Source organism: Convolutriloba macropyga, unplaced genomic scaffold (genome assembly GCF_964194025.1).
Source record: "Convolutriloba macropyga unplaced genomic scaffold, txConMacr16.3 SCAFFOLD_2955, whole genome shotgun sequence".
NCBI classification, from domain to species: domain Eukaryota; kingdom Metazoa; phylum Xenacoelomorpha; order Acoela; family Convolutidae; genus Convolutriloba; species Convolutriloba macropyga.
Genome location: NW_027453183.1, coordinates 12,501 through 21,349, shown reverse-complemented (window position 1 = coordinate 21,349; position 8,849 = coordinate 12,501).

The window sequence follows — 8,849 nt, the reverse complement described above, 5'->3', positions numbered from 1 at the left end:
TCAAGCTAGCTAGCTCAAGCTCAAGCTAGCTAGCTCAAGCTCAAGCTAGCTAGCTAGCTCAAGCTCAAGCTCAAGCTAGCTAGCTCAAGCTCAAGCTCAAGCTAGCTAGCTAGCTCAAGCTCAAGCTAGCTAGCTAGCTCAAGCTCAAGCTAGCTAGCTAGCTCAAGTTCAAGCTAGCTAGCTAGCTCAAGCTCAAGCTAGCTAGCTCAAGCTCAAGCTAGCTAGCTCAAGCTCAAGCCAGCTAGCTCAAGCTCAAGCTCAAGCTAGCTAGCTAGCTCAAGCTCAAGCTCAAGCTAGCTAGCTAGCTCAAGTTCAAGCTAGCTAGCTAGCTCAAGCTCAAGCTAGCTAGCTCAAGCTCAAGCTAGCTAGCTCAAGCTCAAGCCAGCTAGCTCAAGCTCAATCTCAAGCTAGCTAGCTAGCTCAAGCTCAAGCTAGCTAGCTCAAGCTCAAGCTAGCTAGCAGCTAGCTCAAGCTCAAGCTCAAGCTAGCTAGCTCAAGCTCAAGCTCAAGCTAGCTAGCTCAAGCTCAAGCTCAAGCTAGCTAGCTCAAGCTCAAGCTCAAGCTAGCTAGCTCAAGCTCAAGCTCAAGCTAGCTAGCTAGCTCAAGCTCAAGCTAGCTAGCTCAAGCTCAAGCTCAAGCTCAAGCTAGCTAGCTAGCTAGCTCAAGCTCAAGCTCAAGCTAGCTAGCTAGCTCAAGCTCAAGCTAGCTAGCTCAAGCTCAAGCCAGCTAGCTCAAGCTCAAGCTCAAGCTAGCTAGCTAGCTCAAGCTCAAGCTAGCTAGCTCAAGCTCAAGCCAGCTAGCTCAAGCTCAAGCTCAAGCTCAAGCTAGCTAGCTAGCTCAAGCTCAAGCTAGATAGCTAGCTCAAGCTAGCTAGCTAGCTCAAGCTCAAGCTCAAGCTAGCTAGCTAGCTAGCTCAAGCTCAAGCTAGCTAGCTCAAGCTCAAGCCAGCTAGCTCAAGCTCAAGCTCAAGCTAGCTAGCTAGCTCAAGCTCAAGCTAGCTAGCTCAAGCTCAAGCTCAAGCGAGCTAGCTAGCTCAAGCTCAAGCTAGCTAGCTAGCTCAAGCTCAAGCTAGCTAACTCAAGCTAACTCAGCTAGCTCAAGCTAACTCAAGCTAGCTAAAGCTAACTCAAGCTAACTCAAGCTAACTCAAGCTAACTCAAGCTAGCTAAAGCTAACTCAAGCTAACTCAAGCTAACCCGAGCTAACTCAAGCTAGCTCAAGCTAACCCAAGCTAGCTAAAGCTAACTCAAGCTAACTCAAGCTAATTCAAGCTAACTCAAGCTAACTCAAGCTAACTCAAGCTAACTCAAGCTAGCTAAAGCTAACTCAAGCTAACTCAAGCTAACTCAAGCTAACCCGAGCTAACTCAAGCTAACTGAAGGTAGCTAAAGCTAGTTCAAGCTAACTCAAGCTAGCTAAAGCTAAGACAAGCTAACTCAAGCTAACTCAAGCTAACTCAAGCTAACTCAAGCTAACTCAAGCTAGTTCAAGCTAACTCAAGCTAACTCAAGCTAACTCAAGCTAGCTAAAGCTAACTCAAGCTAACTCAAGCTAACTCAAGCTAACCCGAGCTAACTCAAGCTAACTCAAGGTAGCTAAAGCTAGTTCAAGCTAACTCAAGCTAGCTAAAGCTAAGACAAGCTAACTCAAGCTAACTCAAGCTAACTCAAGCTAACTCAAGCTAACTCAAGCTAGTTCAAGCTAACTCAAGCTAGCTAAAGCTAACTCAAGCTAACTCAAGCTAACTCAAGCTAGCTCAAGCTAACTCAAGCTAGTTCAAGCTAACTCAAGCTAGCTAAAGCTAACTCAAGCTAACTCAAGCTAACTCAAGCTAACTCAAGCTAGCTAAAGCTAACTCAAGCTAACTCAAGCTAACCCGAGCTAACTCAAGCTAGCTCAAGCTAACCCAAGCTAGCTAAAGCTAACTCAAGCTAACTCAAGCTAATTCAAGCTAACTCAAGCTAACTCAAGCTAACTCAAGCTAACTCAAGCTAGCTAAAGCTAACTCAAGCTAACTCAAGCTAACTCAAGCTAACCCGAGCTAACTCAAGCTAACTCAAGGTAGCTAAAGCTAGTTCAAGCTAACTCAAGCTAGCTAAAGCTAAGACAAGCTAACTCAAGCTAACTCAAGCTAACTCAAGCTAACTCAAGCTAACTCAAGCTAACTCAAGCTAGCTAAAGCTAACTCAAGCTAACTCAAGCTAACTCAAGCTAACCCGAGCTAACTCAAGCTAACTCAAGGTAGCTAAAGCTAGTTCAAGCTAACTCAAGCTAGCTAAAGCTAAGACAAGCTAACTCAAGCTAACTCAAGCTAACTCAAGCTAACTCAAGCTAACTAAAGCTAGTTCAAGCTAACTCAAGCTAGCTAAAGCTAACTCAAGCTAACTCAAGCTAACTCAAGCTAGCTCAAGCTAACTCAAGCTAGTTCAAGCTAACTCAAGCTAGCTAAAGCTAACTCAAGCTAACTCAAGCTAACTCAAGCTAACTCAAGCTAGCTAAAGCTAACTCAAGCTAACTCAAGCTAACCCGAGCTAACTCAAGCTAGCTCAAGCTAACCCAAGCTAGCTAAAGCTAACTCAAGCTAACTCAAGCTAATTCAAGCTAACTCAAGCTAACTCAAGCTAACTCAAGCTAACTCAAGCTAGCTAAAGCTAACTCAAGCTAACTCAAGCTAACTCAAGCTAACCCGAGCTAACTCAAGCTAACTCAAGGTAGCTAAAGCTAGTTCAAGCTAACTCAAGCTAGCTAAAGCTAAGACAAGCTAACTCAAGCTAACTCAAGCTAACTCAAGCTAACTCAAGCTAACTCAAGCTAACTCAAGCTAGTTCAAGCTAACTCAAGCTAACTCAAGCTAACTCAAGCTAGCTAAAGCTAACTCAAGCTAACTCAAGCTAACTCAAGCTAACCCGAGCTAACTCAAGCTAACTCAAGGTAGCTAAAGCTAGTTCAAGCTAGCTCAAGCTAGCTAAAGCTAAGACAAGCTAACTCAAGCTAACTCAAGCTAACTCAAGCTAACTCAAGCTAGTTCAAGCTAACTCAAGCTAGCTAAAGCTAACTCAAGCTAACTCAAGCTAACTCAAGCTAGCTCAAGCTAACTCAAGCTAGTTCAAGCTAACTCAAGCTAGCTAAAGCTAACTCAAGCTAACTCAAGCTAACTCAAGCTAGCTCAAGCTAACTCAAGCTAACTCAAGCTAACTCAAGCTAACCCGAGCTAACTCAAGCTAACTCAAGGTAGCTAAAGCTAGTTCAAGCTAGCTCAAGCTAGCTAAAGCTAAGACAAGCTAACTCAAGCTAACTCAAGCTAACTCAAGCTAACTCAAGCTAGTTCAAGCTAACTCAAGCTAGCTAAAGCTAACTCAAGCTAACTCAAGCTAACTCAAGCTAGCTCAAGCTAACTCAAGCTAGTTCAAGCTAACTCAAGCTAGCTAAAGCTAACTCAAGCTAACTCAAGCTAACTCAAGCTAGCTCAAGCTAACTCAAGCTAGTTCAAGCTAACTCAAGCTAGCTAAAGCTAACTCAAGCTAACTCAAGCTAACTCAAGCTAACTCAAGCTAGCTAAAGCTAACTCAAGCTAACTCAAGCTAACCCGAGCTAACTCAAGCTAGCTCAAGCTAACCCAAGCTAGCTAAAGCTAACTCAAGCTAACTCAAGCTAATTCAAGCTAACTCAAGCTAACTCAAGCTAACTCAAGCTAACTCAAGCTAGCTAAAAGCTAACTCAAGCTAACTCAAGCTAACTCAAGCTAACCCGAGCTAACTCAAGCTAACTCAAGGTAGCTAAAGCTAGTTCAAGCTAACTCAAGCTAGCTAAAGCTAAGGACAAGCTAACTCAAGCTAACTCAAGCTAACTCAAGCTAACTCAAGCTAACTCAAGCTAGTTCAAGCTAACTCAAGCTAACTCAAGCTAACTCAAGCTAGCTAAAGCTAACTCAAGCTAACTCAAGCTAACTCAAGCTAACCCGAGCTAACTCAAGCTAACTCAAGGTAGCTAAAGCTAGTTCAAGCTAGCTCAAGCTAGCTAAAGCTAAGACAAGCTAACTCAAGCTAACTCAAGCTAACTCAAGCTAGTTCAAGCTAACTCAAGCTAGCTAAAGCTAACTCAAGCTAACTCAAGCTAACTCAAGCTAGCTCAAGCTAACTCAAGCTAGTTCAAGCTAACTCAAGCTAGCTAAAGCTAACTCAAGCTAACTCAAGCTAACTCAAGCTAACTCAAGCTAGCTAAAGCTAACTCAAGCTAACTCAAGCTAACCCGAGCTAACTCAAGCTAGCTCAAGCTAACCCAAGCTAGCTAAAGCTAACTCAAGCTAACTCAAGCTAATTCAAGCTAACTCAAGCTAACTCAAGCTAACTCAAGCTAACTCAAGCTAGCTAAAAAAAAGCTAACTCAAGCTAACTCAAGGTAGCTAAAGCTAGTTCAAGCTAACTCAAGCTAGCTAAAGCTAAGACAAGCTAACTCAAGCTAACTCAAGCTAACTCAAGCTAACTCAAGCTAACTCAAGCTAACTCAAGCTAGCTAAAGCTAACTCAAGCTAACTCAAGCTAACTCAAGCTAACCCGAGCTAACTCAAGCTAACTCAAGGTAGCTAAAGCTAGTTCAAGCTAAAACTCAAGGTAGCTAAAGCTAGTTCAAGCTAACTCAAGCTAGCTAAAGCTAAGACAAGCTAACTCAAGCTAACTCAAGCTAACTCAAGCTAACTCAAGCTAACTAAAGCTAGTTCAAGCTAACTCAAGCTAGCTAAAGCTAACTCAAGCTAACTCAAGCTAACTCAAGCTAGCTCAAGCTAACTCAAGCTAGTTCAAGCTAACTCAAGCTAGCTAAAGCTAACTCAAGCTAACTCAAGCTAACTCAAGCTAACTCAAGCTAGCTAAAGCTAACTCAAGCTAACTCAAGCTAACCCGAGCTAACTCAAGCTAGCTCAAGCTAACCCAAGCTAGCTAAAGCTAACTCAAGCTAACTCAAGCTAACTAAAGCTAGTTCAAGCTAACTCAAGCTAGCTAAAGCTAACTCAAGCTAACTCAAGCTAACTCAAGCTAGCTCAAGCTAACTCAAGCTAGTTCAAGCTAACTCAAGCTAGCTAAAGCTAACTCAAGCTAACTCAAGCTAACTCAAGCTAACTCAAGCTAGCTAAAGCTAACTCAAGCTAACTCAAGCTAACCCGAGCTAACTCAAGCTAGCTCAAGCTAACCCAAGCTAGCTAAAGCTAACTCAAGCTAACTCAAGCTAATTCAAGCTAACTCAAGCTAACTCAAGCTAACTCAAGCTAACTCAAGCTAGCTAAAGCTAACTCAAGCTAACTCAAGCTAACTCAAGCTAACCCGAGCTAACTCAAGCTAACTCAAGGTAGCTAAAGCTAGTTCAAGCTAACTCAAGCTAGCTAAAGCTAAGACAAGCTAACTCAAGCTAACTCAAGCTAACTCAAGCTAACTCAAGCTAACTCAAGCTAACTCAAGCTAGCTAAAGCTAACTCAAGCTAACTCAAGCTAACTCAAGCTAACCCGAGCTAACTCAAGCTAACTCAAGGTAGCTAAAGCTAGTTCAAGCTAACTCAAGCTAGCTAAAGCTAAGACAAGCTAACTCAAGCTAACTCAAGCTAACTCAAGCTAACTCAAGCTAACTAAAGCTAGTTCAAGCTAACTCAAGCTAGCTAAAGCTAACTCAAGCTAACTCAAGCTAACTCAAGCTAGCTCAAGCTAACTCAAGCTAGTTCAAGCTAACTCAAGCTAGCTAAAGCTAACTCAAGCTAACTCAAGCTAACTCAAGCTAACTCAAGCTAGCTAAAGCTAACTCAAGCTAACTCAAGCTAACCCGAGCTAACTCAAGCTAGCTCAAGCTAACCCAAGCTAGCTAAAGCTAACTCAAGCTAACTCAAGCTAATTCAAGCTAACTCAAGCTAACTCAAGCTAACTCAAGCTAACTCAAGCTAGCTAAAGCTAACTCAAGCTAACTCAAGCTAACTCAAGCTAACCCGAGCTAACTCAAGCTAACTCAAGGTAGCTAAAGCTAGTTCAAGCTAACTCAAGCTAGCTAAAGCTAAGACAAGCTAACTCAAGCTAACTCAAGCTAACTCAAGCTAACTCAAGCTAACTCAAGCTAACTCAAGCTAGTTCAAGCTAACTCAAGCTAACTCAAGCTAACTCAAGCTAGCTAAAGCTAACTCAAGCTAACTCAAGCTAACTCAAGCTAACCCGAGCTAACTCAAGCTAACTCAAGGTAGCTAAAGCTAGTTCAAGCTAGCTCAAGCTAGCTAAAGCTAAGACAAGCTAACTCAAGCTAACTCAAGCTAACTCAAGCTAACTCAAGCTAGTTCAAGCTAACTCAAGCTAGCTAAAGCTAACTCAAGCTAACTCAAGCTAACTCAAGCTAGCTCAAGCTAACTCAAGCTAGTTCAAGCTAACTCAAGCTAGCTAAAGCTAACTCAAGCTAACTCAAGCTAACTCAAGCTAGCTCAAGCTAACTCAAGCTAACTCAAGCTAACTCAAGCTAACCCGAGCTAACTCAAGCTAACTCAAGGTAGCTAAAGCTAGTTCAAGCTAGCTCAAGCTAGCTAAAGCTAAGACAAGCTAACTCAAGCTAACTCAAGCTAACTCAAGCTAACTCAAGCTAGTTCAAGCTAACTCAAGCTAGCTAAAGCTAACTCAAGCTAACTCAAGCTAACTCAAGCTAGCTCAAGCTAACTCAAGCTAGTTCAAGCTAACTCAAGCTAGCTAAAGCTAACTCAAGCTAACTCAAGCTAACTCAAGCTAGCTCAAGCTAACTCAAGCTAGTTCAAGCTAACTCAAGCTAGCTAAAGCTAACTCAAGCTAACTCAAGCTAACTCAAGCTAACTCAAGCTAGCTAAAGCTAACTCAAGCTAACTCAAGCTAACCCGAGCTAACTCAAGCTAGCTCAAGCTAACCCAAGCTAGCTAAAGCTAACTCAAGCTAACTCAAGCTAATTCAAGCTAACTCAAGCTAACTCAAGCTAACTCAAGCTAACTCAAGCTAGCTAAAGCTAACTCAAGCTAACTCAAGCTAACTCAAGCTAACCCGAGCTAACTCAAGCTAACTCAAGGTAGCTAAAGCTAGTTCAAGCTAACTCAAGCTAGCTAAAGCTAAGACAAGCTAACTCAAGCTAACTCAAGCTAACTCAAGCTAACTCAAGCTAACTCAAGCTAGTTCAAGCTAACTCAAGCTAACTCAAGCTAACTCAAGCTAGCTAAAGCTAACTCAAGCTAACTCAAGCTAACTCAAGCTAACCCGAGCTAACTCAAGCTAACTCAAGGTAGCTAAAGCTAGTTCAAGCTAGCTCAAGCTAGCTAAAGCTAAGACAAGCTAACTCAAGCTAACTCAAGCTAACTCAAGCTAGTTCAAGCTAACTCAAGCTAGCTAAAGCTAACTCAAGCTAACTCAAGCTAACTCAAGCTAGCTCAAGCTAACTCAAGCTAGTTCAAGCTAACTCAAGCTAGCTAAAGCTAACTCAAGCTAACTCAAGCTAACTCAAGCTAACTCAAGCTAGCTAAAGCTAACTCAAGCTAACTCAAGCTACCCGAGCTAACTCAAGCTAGCTCAAGCTAACCCAAGCTAGCTAAAGCTAACTCAAGCTAACTCAAGCTAATTCAAGCTAACTCAAGCTAACTCAAGCTAACTCAAGCTAACTCAAGCTAGCTAAAGCTAACTCAAGCTAACTCAAGCTAACTCAAGCTAACCCGAGCTAACTCAAGCTAACTCAAGGTAGCTAAAGCTAGTTCAAGCTAACTCAAGCTAGCTAAAGCTAAGACAAGCTAACTCAAGCTAACTCAAGCTAACTCAAGCTAACTCAAGCTAACTCAAGCTAACTCAAGCTAGTTCAAGCTAACTCAAGCTAACTCAAGCTAACTCAAGCTAGCTAAAGCTAACTCAAGCTAACTCAAGCTAACTCAAGCTAACCCGAGCTAACTCAAGCTAACTCAAGGTAGCTAAAGCTAGTTCAAGCTAACTCAAGCTAGCTAAAGCTAAGACAAGCTAACTCAAGCTAACTCAAGCTAACTCAAGCTAACTCAAGCTAACTAAAGCTAGTTCAAGCTAACTCAAGCTAGCTAAAGCTAACTCAAGCTAACTCAAGCTAACTCAAGCTAGCTCAAGCTAACTCAAGCTAGTTCAAGCTAACTCAAGCTAGCTAAAGCTAACTCAAGCTAACTCAAGCTAACTCAAGCTAACTCAAGCTAGCTAAAGCTAACTCAAGCTAACTCAAGCTAACCCGAGCTAACTCAAGCTAGCTCAAGCTAACCCAAGCTAGCTAAAGCTAACTCAAGCTAACTCAAGCTAATTCAAGCTAACTCAAGCTAACTCAAGCTAACTCAAGCTAACTCAAGCTAGCTAAAGCTAACTCAAGCTAACTCAAGCTAACTCAAGCTAACCCGAGCTAACTCAAGCTAACTCAAGGTAGCTAAAGCTAGTTCAAGCTAACTCAAGCTAGCTAAAGCTAAGACAAGCTAACTCAAGCTAACTCAAGCTAACTCAAGCTAACTCAAGCTAACTCAAGCTAGTTCAAGCTAACTTAATGAAGTTAACCCAAGCTAACTTGGGTTAATGAAGTCAAACTCAAGCTAACCCGAGCTAACTCAAGCTAACTCAAGCTAATTCAAGCTAACTCAAGCTAACTCAAGCTAATTCAAGCTAACTCAAGCTAATTCAAGCTAACTCAAGCTAGCTCAAGCTAACTCAAGCTAACCCAAGCTAACTTAAGCTAGCTTAAGCTAATTAAAGCTAATTAAAGCTAACTCAAGCTAACCCAAGCTAACTTAAGCTAGCTCTAGCTGGCTGCCACTGTTAGGCCATTTGGGAGCGCTTTTCTCGCACTCTGATTGGCTGCCACTGTTAGGCCATTTGGGA